The following is a 13759-nucleotide window of genomic DNA, read 5'->3' on the forward strand; positions in this document are numbered from 1 at the left end:
GGCTGCCCAGTCCCTGGAAGCGTAGAAGGCCAGGATGGATGGGGCTTGGTCTAGTAGAAGGTGTCCCTGCACATGGCAGGGGGGTTGGAATAAGATGATCTTAAGGTCCCCTCCAACCCAAACCATTCCGTGGTTCTGTGTTTTAAAGTAAATGTTATGCTCTCTATTTTTTGGTGCTTTACCTTTGTGGTATGTGTGTTGTTAGGCATCCAGATAGATGCCTTTATTTCTTCCGTAGTTATGGCTGAGGTTCATTTTCCTGTATTTCAGTTCAGTAGCTCAAGAAAGACTGTTTCCTTAGTTAATATGTGCTTAAGAAGCCTATCAGAAACAAGCTGAGTCACTTAAAGATTGGACAAACAGTGGTTTGGAATGATGCAGAAGAGAGGAAATACATTTAGGAACATAGACAAGACATTAGTGAGGAACTGAGACTTTTTTTACCAAACAAATGCACATTTATATATTGCACAATTCACCTCTAATGGTCTCAGTGATAAAACCATCTGTGTAAAGTAATCTGATTGCCCCAAAGTAAGAGAGAGCCTGTCATGGCACACAGTCACCTTGTACTTCTTGCCAAAAATGAAGAACCTTAGGGGAGGGAGGCTCAGTCTTAAAACTCCAACCTTGCAAGTGTGGAAATATTAGCAGCGTATGCCAAAAAAGCATGTGTAATGCAAAGAGAGCCTTTATGATTCATTAATGAAAACCAAAGAATCAGTCTTATTACATCTATTTTTTGCATGTTTGCAAGATATTATTATAATTTTGGATGCTGCTGCCATACACCTGTTTGATTCGCAGCCAGGTGAATTTCTTGCTGTTGTGTTTTCCCCTTCCACCAAGCTCATAGCACTGGAAATGTTGATCACTCCACTGAGCTGCATCCCTGACAAGCTGAACTGCAGCCAGCAGGCGTGGAGGATTTGATTAGCATAGACTCCTTGATTTCTTTCATCTTGGAGGAGGAAAGCTTTATTCTCAAACAGCCAGCTGCAAACCCCTCTGCAGCCCTAGTGCACTCTGCCTTCACAGAGATGCTAAAGATCTCCACGTGGGCCGAGGGCTGGAGGGTTTTGGAGCAGGTTCCTGCGGGCTCTCCATGCAACACTCTGACTTGGGTCAAAAAACTTGATGGGCTTGATGCTGAGGAAATGCTTTGTTTGGCCTGAAACAGGTTCCCTTTGAGTCAGAGCCTCCTGATGGTCTGTGTTGTCGAATGGGTTATTTTTGCAATCGTGCCCGCGGCAATACCTGCAGGAGAGGCTCGGCTGGGACCTGGCAGCTGCACGCTGCATGCTTGCCCTGCAGCCCTTGCTTGTCTGTGTGTATTCAGACGTGAGCGCCTGGCATGTGGGCACAGGCAGAGAGTGACTAAAAGACCTGGCTGTGTACGTTGTGTGGCCGTGGACTGAACTTTCCTGCCATGCTCTATGGCCAGTTGCCTTCGCGCTTCTTGTCCTTCATCTACCTAGGGCTCGAGTGATGCCTCTGCAATGAATGCCCTGACCTTTTTCCAGCATGGGGATCTTGCTTCCAGTTAGATTCAAGAGTGAAAAAGGGGTCTTTGATCTTCCACAAGTGGCAGAGGTTGTGTGCAGTGTTTGCTGACAGAAATAGAAATTCAGAATAGAAATGGTCTATTCAGAATTAGAGAGAGGCATTCCTGGCTGAAGGACCCACTCGGATGCTCAGGATGCAAGCAGGCACATTGCAGCCTCAGCTGCAAATCTGACAGTGCCTCTCAAGGGTTTCATTGGCAGTGCCACAGGGAGGGAGAGCAGCATCCAACACCTCCTATATCTAAAGAGAGAGAGAAATGAAAGTTCTAATTTGCCCAGTACAGCAAGCAGTTTATCCCTCACACTCAAAGTAATGCAAATCTCCACTCAGTTACTTAATACATATTTAGGAAGAGAACAGAACTTTGTAGAGGGTAGAAAATTACTGCAAAGAAACACTAAAATCCTTAGAAAACTTCAGGCATTTTTAAAGCATGAGGGAGAAATTAGATTTTTATAAGGCCTTGAATAAAAAAGACGCTTTCCGATACAGTGGCAGAAATCTGATTATCAAGGCTGTTAAAGGTATACAAGGTCATTTTAATGAATGCCATATTTACTGCCTGTTGCTTAACATCATGCAGGAGGAAAAATGAGTAAAACCTCCCCCCTAGCCTTGGCTATCACACCTACAGGCACAGAACTTCCCATCTGCCCTAATTTCACATCACCCCGCCTTTCCACGAACCTCCATGGCTTCACCTGGACAACTGCTAAAGTTGCTTTCACCCAGATGTTGAAAATATTCCATCCAATAAAGCAGAAGTGGCTCCTGGTTTTATTGTCAGGGGCAGCCCTCAGGAGCTACTTTTAATCATTTTCCTTTGACCAAAAACACACTCATCCTATAGCCAAAGGGGTGGTGTTCTTCCCCATCTTGGGATGGATACATGAGCCAGCAGTTTGCCCAGGTGGACAAAAAGGCCAAAGGCACCTGGCCTGTATCAGCAGCGGTGTGGCTGCAGGACCAGGACAGTGACCATCCCCCTGTGCTGGGCACTGGTGAGGCCACACCTTGAATCCTCTACTCAGTTTTGGGACTCTCAAAACAAGAAAGACATTGAGGGGCTGGAGCGTGTCCAGAGAAGGGAACTGAGGTGGGGAAGGGTCTGGAGCACAGGTCTGATGAGGAGCAGCTGAGGGAGCTGGGGAGGCTCAGACTAGGGAAGAAGAGGCTCAGAGGGACCTTCTCACTCGCTGCAACTCCCTGACAGGAGGGTGCAGACAGGTGAGGGTCAGGCTCTGCTCCCAAGTAACAAATGACAGGATGAGAGGAAATGGCCTCAAGTTGCACCAGAGGAGGTTTAGATTGGATATTAGGAAAAAATTCTTCACTGAAATGGTGGTCAGGCATTGGAACAGGCTGCCCAAGGCAGTGGTGGAGTCACCATCCCTGGAAGTGTTCAAAAGGCACATGGATGTGGCCCTTAGGGACATGGTTTAATGTTGAACATGGTGATGCTGGGTTGGACACAATGGTGTTTTCCAACCTTAACGATTCCATGAATTTCGGTGATAAGGTTGCCTGTGTTTCAACCTCAGATTAGGCTGAGCATCAGAAGAGGTTTGGGGCTGCAGGACAGGATGTGGTGGGGCACTGCCATAGCAGTGCATGCAGTTCCTCATCCCAAGGGAGAGGAGAAAAGGGCAGCAGGCTGCAACCCCGAGGAGCTCCTCAGGCAGCTGCTGCAATGCAGCTGAACTGGTCGTGTCAGTGTCTCAGATGGTTTCTTTGCACTACTGGCGGGTTTGCATGCATGCTGCAGACACGTGCACATGTGTGCCCATGGCTGCCAAACTGCAAGTGTTCATCTTCTCCAACTGGGGGCCAGTGCTCTGTTTGCACCTACAACTAATCAATGATATATTCCAGGTATTTAGGCAGTATTCAACAGCATGAGCTGAAAAGCAAAGCATAAAAAAGATTATCTGGCATCACTCATGCAACTTTTGAACTAATTATCTTTCTGGTCCAGAAGTTTCACATTCATATCAAGAACAAACAAAGAAACAAGTTCATGAGGCCATGAAATTGCCTTACCTTAAGGTTCCAATCATAAAAAGAGCAGGATTCCCGATATTTTATTAAAATGTCTGTCTGTTCAGACTTCCCCAGAAGACAGTGAAAGTCGGTGGCCCAGCAGACTAATATTCTTAATTAAATAATATTGTAGTGGAAGCCATGGGAATATAAGAAAAGGGTCATTTTAGAGAGAGTTTGCCTGAGGGATGTAGTCTTATTGCATGATTCATAGTGAATGCACTCAGTCTTTGTGTCCTATGCATAACCGAAGTGCATGTGGGATGGGGAGCATGGGTGACTATTATGTAATTAATGTATATGATTCATATAAATATACACATTGCAACCATTTTACATAACACTTTGGGGCTGATCCAGCAAGTCCTCCCCACATGGAAGGTTCAGAGCAGGGAGTACAGGTCGGGTTGTTCTTGCAGTCAAACGAGGGCTGCTCCCAGGCAGGTGATGGAGGGAGGGATGGGTATAGATGTCCCCAGGGCAGACATCCATTCCTGAGACACTCTCCCCCAACTCCCTTTTGACTCAGTGGGGACAAACTGGCATTTTTAGGACTTGACTGGGCTGCAGGTGAGCTGTGCTCGTCCCTGGCAGTGCCTGAGAAGAGCCTGTTTGTCTCTGAAGCGAGCCTAGGTGAGTAGTTCAAGTACAGGCACGTATGATCTGATAGTCTGCCTTTGCTGAGGTGATTTAAGAGACAGTTTAACTGTCCCATAAACATATCCATATCACAGCCTAATTACACTCTAGTCCTGGTTTAACCCTACCTCACCCTGACCTCGACCTTCTCCGCTGTTGAAAGGTTTGAGCTTGATTTTAATTTCGAGAATCCTGAGAAGGATTCTTCTTCCCCTATACTTTTCCTGGATCTACTCACCCTTCTACCTAAACCTGAGTCTCTTACTTTTTGCTCCACCATTGAGAGAGACTTGCAGGGTCAAGATCTTCAGATGCTGAGGACCTGTCCTGCAGGTGTACCACAAACATGTCCAGTGCTGACTGTGGAAGATCCTGTCTGTGTTTGACAGGTTCCATATGACAAATGAGAAAATTAAAACTGAATCTAAATAGCAGGACAAATTACCAAACCCACCATTTCCAGGCCTGCGCTCGACCCTTCCTATGTAATTGTCAGCTGGGGATGTGCCACTAAGCCCAGATATTGCTGTCTCTCTAGCTGGATTCTCCACAGGATGCAGCGTGAACTTTGCGTTCTTTATATTTACTGTGTCATTGAGTAGGGGCATGCTGAGATAGATGAGGGAGATGCTGGGATCTCCCTAAACAAAAGAAGTTTGCAGACCCATCCCTCTGAACTAAAATGGCCAGAAAGTGGTATCTTCACCAATAAATTACACAGTGGTAGGGCTGGACTGTTAAATACCAGTACTGTTAAGCTGTCAGCAAGGCTGGTGTTGAGTGGGGTTGGCCAGCATGGTCACAAACAGGTCCCAACTGTGGTTTGGAAATGAGCAGAGTCCCAAACCTGCTCCTGTGGGCAGCTCAGAGTCAGCCACCCGATTATGGAGTCAAGATTTAACATTACATCTGTGGCCAGATCATCCTGACTGGATTTAGAGCCAGAGAATGTGCCCTGACCCTGTTTGCTAGTTTGTGTATAGCCAAACTTTCCCATTAATTCGTCTGACTCTGTAGATAAATCACCACAATGTTTTGGGCCATCCTGGACCCTCATCTCAAACTGAAATTTAAGAAACCTTCCTGTTCTCCCAGCTCACTAATGGCTGGCAAGTATAAATGCAATGCCAGCCATGCCTTAACCAGGGACAATACTGTTTTTATACACAATTTAATTTTCATTCTTGTTAGTCTAAAAATCATATAATAAAAAAACCGCATGGAATGGAAGCAGCCCCAGCTGAACCTCTGGATTTAGTATTTATATGTTAATGAGAAAGAAGCTGACTGTGATCGGCTGTTTTTTTCTTGGGGTCCTGTACTGGTTGTCATCTTGGGTTTCTCACCCTGTGTGTGAATTACCTTGGATTTTGCTAGTGTCATGTACTCACATGATTTTTTTTTAACTAGGATTTTTCCTTTTTGGGGGAATTTGGTCTTTGAAACAACTTTTTGAAATAAAGGTTGTTTATTTTCTCCTAAGGAGCTCAGAAATCTTTACAGCAACTAAGCAGAAACTGTGGCCATGGAAGTAGCTGTGCTTTCATCCCTTAATTCCTGCTAACTTGATTAAATGTTGTGGGCAATAAGGAAATTTCAGGACGGGACCTTTCATAAGGGAAGGCACTAGTGTTCTCCAAAATACAATTCTTTTCTTCTTTATGTGCTGTGGGAAGCAGAGAAACAGTTAATGCTGTGGTTATTGCCAGCATGGCCTTGGTGTGAGCAGCCCCTGCAATGAATGAGCAGTTCACGCTTCAGCAATATTGTCTCAGGCTCTTGGCAAACCCAAGAAGCCAGCTCAGTTTCTGGTGCATTCGCTATGCTGGGATGTTTTTCTTGGTGACTATAACAATTTTCACTCTGTCTTCTTCTTCTTCTTCTTCTTTTTTTTTTTTTTAATTAAATGGAAGCTGAAAGTCTCAAGGTTGTGTCTGTCTCCATTTCGCCTTGCTAATGTTCAAAGCTGTCCCTGCAAGGTGAAACTGAGTCAAGGCAAAGTAAAGAACTTGAGGGAGCTCAGGTCTTCAGAAACAACCCGCTCATTTTGCTGCCTTCCCTAAACTTGTAACTCGCCTTCCTTTTTCTTTTTTTTTTTCATTATTTTTCAGTGGTTCTATTTATTTTGTTTACCGCAGGTTTTCCATTTTTAGTCTCCTGCCCACTGGTGCCACCTGGGAATCTCAGCACCTTGGCACTCGTCTGTGGGCTTTCAGTAGCAGCCTCTCCACTGGGCTGAATCTTTCATTGGAGTAATTGTCCAGAAGATGCATTGCATGATCCCTACCTCAAATTTTTCTAGCGTGGGTGGCCTCAAATTAGGCACCTATGCCCATATTTAGGTGGTAAAACAAGTGGGCTGATTTTCAGATGTTTGAATGTTACAATGCGTGTCTTTAAGCCCTTTTCATTTACTTAGAACGGCTGTTGGGAGAGGAAATAAACAGGAAAAATGAAGGCAGAGGGAAGGAGTTTTATTCCTGAAATAAGGGATTTTAAAAAGTACTGAAAAGAAACAAGTGGAATGTTTTGAAATGGAATAAATTTGTTGCTGATACAGGCAGGAAATAGCACACTCAAATATATGTGGATGTATAGATATATTTTTATCTGAGCTTTTTTTGCAATGTGTTTTATATTTAGGACACATATCAAGATTTGCATCTGTTTCCAGAACTTGCTGCTAACAGTTAGTAATGATGCCAAAACATACTTTAGTTCCAGCTTGAGACCAAATGATATTCAGGGCTTTTTTTTATTACTAATTTAGGGTCTGATATTAATTAAGGAAATTTTCCATAAGTGCCAGGCTTTTTCTGAAGAACTCATTAAAATTATATTAACTTAAACCGGAATCACAGTCTGAGCATGTTTTGTAATGATTATTCTTACTGTCTCTGCTGGGTTTTGTAAACAGAATGCTAATTGTTAATGGGGCAACTGGGTCCTCAATTCCAGACTTCCAAAGGGACAGATCCTGAGCCACTACCTAGATGTGTGTTCCCAATAAAGTCAATAAGCCCCTAACAGGAAGGCTGTGGGATCAAGCTCTTTGTTTCATCCTTCTGCAAAGGCGTTTGATGATTTCTCCCTTCCCTTTCTGGAATTGCTGTTAATTTTCTACCTAGGATGGAGCCAGCAATGGCAGACGAGGCAGGCTCACATGTGTGCTGATGTGGAGAGGAAATGGATCTTCATGTGTGAAGCTCTCTGGTACATACAGGGTGGTCAGGTCCACTTATTTATCCCACTCCCCTCACAGGCCCACAAGGAAGCTGGGGAGAGGCTTCTGACAAGAGCATGGAGTGACAGTGCAAGGGGGGAATGGCTTTAAACTGAAAGAGTTGATTTAGATCAGACATGAAGAAATCATTGCTGTGAGGATGGCAAAATACTGACACAGGCTGCCCAGAGAGGTGGTGGATGACCCATCCCTGGAAACATTCAAGGCCAGGTTGAATGGAACTCTGAGCAACCTGATCTAGTTGAAAATGCTGTAGGGTTGGACTAGGTGACTTTTAAAAGGCCCTGTCCAACCCAAACCATTCTGTGATTCTATGATGTTGCCCTTAAGTCTGTATGGCCTTGTGTCTTTGTTGCATTGAATTGGGTTTGATTAATTGGCCAATATGAATTTACTAAATGGTTCCATAAAATGCTGGAGAATTTGGTCCTTCTCAGACTGTGACTGTGTTTGGTAGAAGGTAAGGCAAAGGAGGCAAGGTAGAAGTCACAGACTGTGACTGTGTTTGGTAGAAGGTAAGGCAAACCTTCAGGAGCTGAATGGTTTAAATTCTGCAAATTTTACATTAAAAATTACAAGTCAATAGGTAAAAACTGCTGCTGGTAGACATAGATGGAGCTTCCTTAGTTTTCATTGAAATTTCCCCTCATTTCTGGCCACTCAGAATTTGACCACACTGAATTTGGTCAGCAAGGGAGTGTTAGATCCCAGCAGAGCTTCAAAAACACCTTTTTGAAGTGGTTTAGTAATGGTTGTTGGCCCCATTTTACTCATGACCAAATCTCTTCCTCTCTTGATGGATGTTTTAGCAGAAAAGAACCTGGTGTCCTGCCAGCTTGGCTGTCATATTTCAAAGAGCTTTGATACTGGTGATACTGGGCTGATATTGGTACAAAAGGGAAGGCAAGAGCCATGCAAGTGGCTCAGCTTTTCTGTGGTTGTACAAAAGCAAACAATGTAGGCAGTGAAGAAGACGAAGATGGATGAGATAAGATGAGGGAGCGCACCTTGACGTGGGTCACGAGGGATGTTATTAAGGGAGAAGGAACTATTTCATATGCATAAAGGGAGTGTATGTGGGGACACTAATCTGGAAATCTCTTAATATTTGCTTTCAGACTGACTCAAAAGAGAGTGAGAAAAGGGATCAAAAGCAGGAGATTCATTCCTGAGCTTGGGACAGTTTCCCCATGTCTGCAGGAGCAGTGTGCGTGTGGTGGAATGGCCCCTCAGGGAGAACCCAACCCTGTACCTACGTGGTGCTTGATGGTACTGCTGTGTCCAAGAAGTTTTTGTGGAGTGTGAGGATTTTTAGCAATGGTGAAGCTTCATCTATGAGGCACAGGGAAGAATAATTTGACATAAGCAAATCTCCGTGGATGTATAAATTCATTGATTATTGTGCAGTGAAGACCATGTGAATATCTTCTTTGAACCCAGGTGTAAGATTTCCCCAAATTAGCTCTCATTTGAACTTGAGGGCAACCTATGAGAAAAAAAGAAAGCCCAAAAACTCAGTTGGGCTTCACTGAAAAATTTCCAGGGAAGCAAAACCCACCAAAGCCTTTGGTTACAGATGCTAATATAACCTCGCTTTGAACTTTGGGTCTTATTACCAGTCTGAATTTGTCTAACTTTAGTTTCCACTCATTTGAACTTGCTACAACTTTGTCTGCCAGAATGTAGCACTGATTTTGATTTCTGAGGGTCTCATGGGTTCCTGTGTTGGTGATAGGTACAGAGAGGTGGGTAGGACAGGAGGCTGTGGTGGGTCTCGGGGAGGTGGCAGAAGCCACAGGGAACTGGCTGGTGCAGGTCAGAACTGGTTTGATTTGCAAGGAATCTGAAGGGGGACTGTGAAAAAATATTTTGGTCAATTCAGTTTGCTGTGGATTTACTACAGTCTATCAAACCATGGAAGTTCCCTTTCCTAATCAGCCAAACTCCTACTGTATCTGCTGAAAAGGTGTTATTTTTGGTTGAATTACTAGTGGCGCTCTACTTTTCCGACCCACCTGAAAAAACGGACTGGGAAAGCATTTTTCACTGACTTTGTGGGCTTCTGCAATTTCTGTAGGAATTTTTCTGCCCTTGTATTTGCCCAATTGAAAAGTCCTAACAAAATTAATTTAATTTCTCAGACACTACCCTAGATGGAGATAAAGGAATAAAACAGTAGGATGCATGTCCTCCCTTAGTTTTTCTGCACTGTTTAATCTTCCATTTTAAGAAACAAAATGATAATCACGGGAGCTTTTCCTCCCAGGTTTAGTTTGCATTTCCATTGTCAAAAACAAAGCTCAAAGCTGAGGCTGTGGCCCTGTTGGGGAGCAGACACTCAGCCAAAGCAGCCTCTTTGCTATCCACAACCCTAATCATTCCACAGGCAAATTTGCAAATAGACAGTTGAAACTGTGTTAATCTCTTGGGATTACTTGGACCAGGCAATATTCTCATTATGTGAAGAAGTTTAGCTCTGTCAAGAGAGATACCATCATACACTTAATGCAGGGGATTTTGTGGTGGTTTAAAGGTGCATTTAGAGGAGGAGAAGAGTCAATGTGCTGTGTGCTCAGCACTGTCTGAGCCATGTCATCTCCAAACTTCCCAGTTTTTGTTCCCCAAAGTCTCTCTGATCATCCATTTGATCTTTTATCCTGTGGTAGCCATGAGTGTTAGCTGTAATATGTTATTTTGTAATTTGGGAGTCCTGGGATAGGCAGCTAGAAGAAGCCTCCTTGGGCTTGTGTGAGAAAGAGAAGCAATAGTGAGAAAGAGAAGCAGTAGTAAGAAAGGGAAGCATTGGCAGAGAAAACAGCCTGAAGGTTTTAAACCAAGGATCAATTCTGAAAGCAAAATGGAGGGGTAGGGCATCTCATGGCAATCTTTCCATCTCTTAACATCACAAATCTCTGGCAGTGAGCAGTGAAAGGTGGTATGCTTGGGTTAGGAGCAATACCCACAAAGCCTCTTTCATTTAGCTGAGATGAAAAGCCCCTACACAAGCTCAAGTGATGCCACATGTGTGGTTTCCACTAGTTATTTTTAATGTTAAACTGGGCTATCACTGTCTGATCCATAGGCATCACTGCTTTTTAATGCCCTTTCCTATTAAACAGGTACTGTTTAGAACTGGCAGAATATTATAAAGCCAGCAGCTAAAGATCTTGGTTAAGTTTATTAATTAGGCTTCACAATGGGCTTGCTTGGAAAACCAGTTTGAAGCACAGGTACAGGAGAAAATCTATGAGGCACATCATTTTTATTGGATAGATGTCTGTAAAAACACAGCTTGCCATATTTAATTTCGCACTGAAATGATGTTTTGTGTTGTGTTGAAAGCTGATTGTGGGATTGAAAAAATTCCACAAACTGGAGATCAGTCCCCTTGTCAAGGCATCAGTTGAGGTTTTGGCTTTAGCTGGAGCATCCAGGTTTGGCTCCTGCAAGCAATGCAGTTCAGTGATCAAAGTAGCAGTTGTATTTGGGAATAGTAATGGACCTCTGCTGGAATCACTGCTGGCTGCAGAGAGTGTTTGTGTTGTGATGGTGTCTGGAGGTCTCATCCTCCTTGTGCTAAGGACTCTACAGTGAAAGAGGGGGAGGAAAAAAGGGAAATCAGCCTGTGCCTTATGAATTTGCACTCTTAGGAAACTGTACAGCTGGTTACAAGATGTGCAATGGAGTACAAGAGGGAATTGTAACATGAAGGCAACCAGTGAGGCAGTGGCAGGGCCTGCAGTCTTGCTAGAGCCCGGTAGTAGTGAGTGTGGGTCAGAAGGGAGTGCAAAAATGAAATTGTAAAGAGAGTACTGAGATAGCTCTGGGGCTCTTCATCTCCTTCCAGGCTTCAGAACAAGCAGGAAAGAAAGAAAAAGCTTCTTGTCACACTTGTGATGAGAAGCAAATGGTGTCAGTCAGGTTAGGCCAAGGGACCATCTAGGACCCATCACCTTCTCAGCTTGGCCAGACGTGGTCTCTCAGTTTCTCTGGAGCTCAAAATCAGAATATATATATATATTGCTGAAAGTTTCTATCTGGGTCACTGTATTTAATAGCTGTTGACACAGCTCTGTGAATCTGCTTACCCTTGGGTAGGTGGGAATTACCTCAAAGGAGCTGCTGGATCAATTGCATTTCCTGTAGGTCTGTAGTGTCACAGTCTTATCGGACTGACAGAGACCTTGTGAGATCACATGAACTGTGCTCCTGTGTGGAGAAATAGGATCAAACATCTGCAGATGATTCTTGTTGAGTGGAGCCAACTAGTTATGTGTGTTGTTGCCACTGAAAACAAAAATAAAACTATGTCCCAAAGAAGGAATCCCAGCCAAAAAAATTAATTACAGTTGAAGTAGCTAATTTGAGTGCAGTTAAAAGACTAGAGTTGGACAGGGTTTGTCAGCCTTGAAAGTATAGAGACCTCTGTGAAAAAGATCATAAACATTTAGATACCCTCAAAGGTATCTAAATTTCAAGGCCTGGGATCCAGTCTAGGGACTGACCACTGAAAAACAGACCTTCTGCAAAGTTAACTGGCTGGCCAAATAAGAAGGGAGGCAAGTGCCTCAAAAACACCAGGAGGGCTGCTGACCCGAAATCTCTGCAACATAAGACCAAGATGAAATGGCTCATTGGAAGAGGCATCTTGCAGAAGCTGCTCAGAGGATGTCCCCGGGAACTGTGATGTGGATGCTGGCATGGCTGGAGGAGCCACAGAGGAATCCTGGCAATGGGAAAAAGGCACCTCTCTTCCCCTTTCTCCCTTTTCCTCTCTCAAATATCTCCCTCCAAAGGGATTTTTTGTTTGTTTTTGTTTTCATTTCGTTTCCTGCTAAAAGCCAACCCGTGTTGTTTTCTTTTTTATGGGTGAAGAGGCGCGCGGGAGGATCTAAGCAGTGCCAGAGCCGAATTGGGAGCCACTGTATTAGATTCCAAAATTAGATAGGAAGCTGGGTTTAAGGGTAGTCCAAACCCAACCAATTCCTCATTTGGCCTGGCCCATGTAGGTGGGCCAGACTGGTTTGGAGCTGTTTTTTGGACAGGCTGTTTGCCCATGGAGTAAGCTATTCCAGCCACAGTGGGGCTGGAGCTGGCGCTTGGTGCTCAGTGGGGCCAGCTCCTGCTCTCACTGGCCTGTGCTGCAGATGCGCTGGAGGCTTGGTTTAAAGCAATTCTGCTGCTGCTTTCTCAAGCCGATGAAGACAACTGAAGGTGCTAATTCAGGCTCAGTTTGTATGCATCTTTTTTATCTCAGAAATCAGGATTGCATATGAAATATTATTTCAAGTCAAGTTCTCTTTGCTCTGCCTGAAGAGAAAAATTGTCTTTGCTCTGCTCTTCCACTTTTTTTTGTCTTCACCCATTGAAGAGCCTATAAAAAATGTCTGTTGAGTTTTACCTTTAATCTTTGTACCTTTACAACATTTTCCAACAGAGGATTTCATAGCATTTTCTAAACTGTACTACTAATTTTTGTCATTTGGCTAATATGAAGTATTGAAATACACATTGTATAATAAGCAAAATTTACACAGGAAAGATCAAATTATTTGCCCAAATTCACAAAATAAATCAATAGCAAAAGCCAGAAAGCATTGTATCACATTTTCCCTTGTAACAGCTTTAATGGTTAATTGGGCTTTCTATCTCTATTCCAAATCACTAGTGCTGATCTGAACTTAAAATCCAAGATACCCTATCTGAGATAAATCTCTACTGATGGTCTAAAGAGCTGCTAGTGGTATAGCCTAAGGGGCTGTACATCAAACAGCCTCAAGCATGTTTATGATGTGAGCTGTTACAGACTCAAGTCTGTTTCTTTTTCTCATCACCCCCTTCCTGGGAGGATAAAACACATATTCAGACTTTACACTATGGAGAAGAAGCATTTATTTAGAGGTGTTCAGAGTTGGGCCGGTTTAAGCTTCAGCTCAGCTGATGAATGGGGATGCTGTGTAGACCATCTTATAATGGATTGAAACTTTGCTTACAGTATTTTGCCTTAATTTAGTAGGAAGCTCAGGTTAGGTCTGGAAGAAATGAAAAAAATATACAGAAGGATTTACACAGCTTTTATTAAATGAGATTGAAAATTGTATGTTGTTACAGTGAACATAAGAAGGGATACAGTGCCTCTAGCCCTGCTGTACAGCTATGTTTAGATGTGTTCTGCTGAATTTTGTGGCAGCTTGGTATCCAAACAGGCACTGAGTGCTTAAATCCATGGACTGAAACCTCAGTAGATCTTTACACAGCTCAGTATTTTTG

General features: G+C 43.6%; 1 protein-coding gene across 8 annotated transcripts in view; it reads left to right on the forward strand.

Moving 5' to 3' along the window:
• Positions 1–13759, forward strand: part of RUNX2 (RUNX family transcription factor 2) — a 215901-nt gene that overhangs the window by 122763 nt on the left and 79379 nt on the right. The gene's annotated exons all lie outside the window — the stretch shown is intronic.

Source organism: Motacilla alba, chromosome 3 (genome assembly GCF_015832195.1).
Source record: "Motacilla alba alba isolate MOTALB_02 chromosome 3, Motacilla_alba_V1.0_pri, whole genome shotgun sequence".
NCBI classification, from domain to species: Eukaryota; Metazoa; Chordata; class Aves; order Passeriformes; family Motacillidae; genus Motacilla; species Motacilla alba.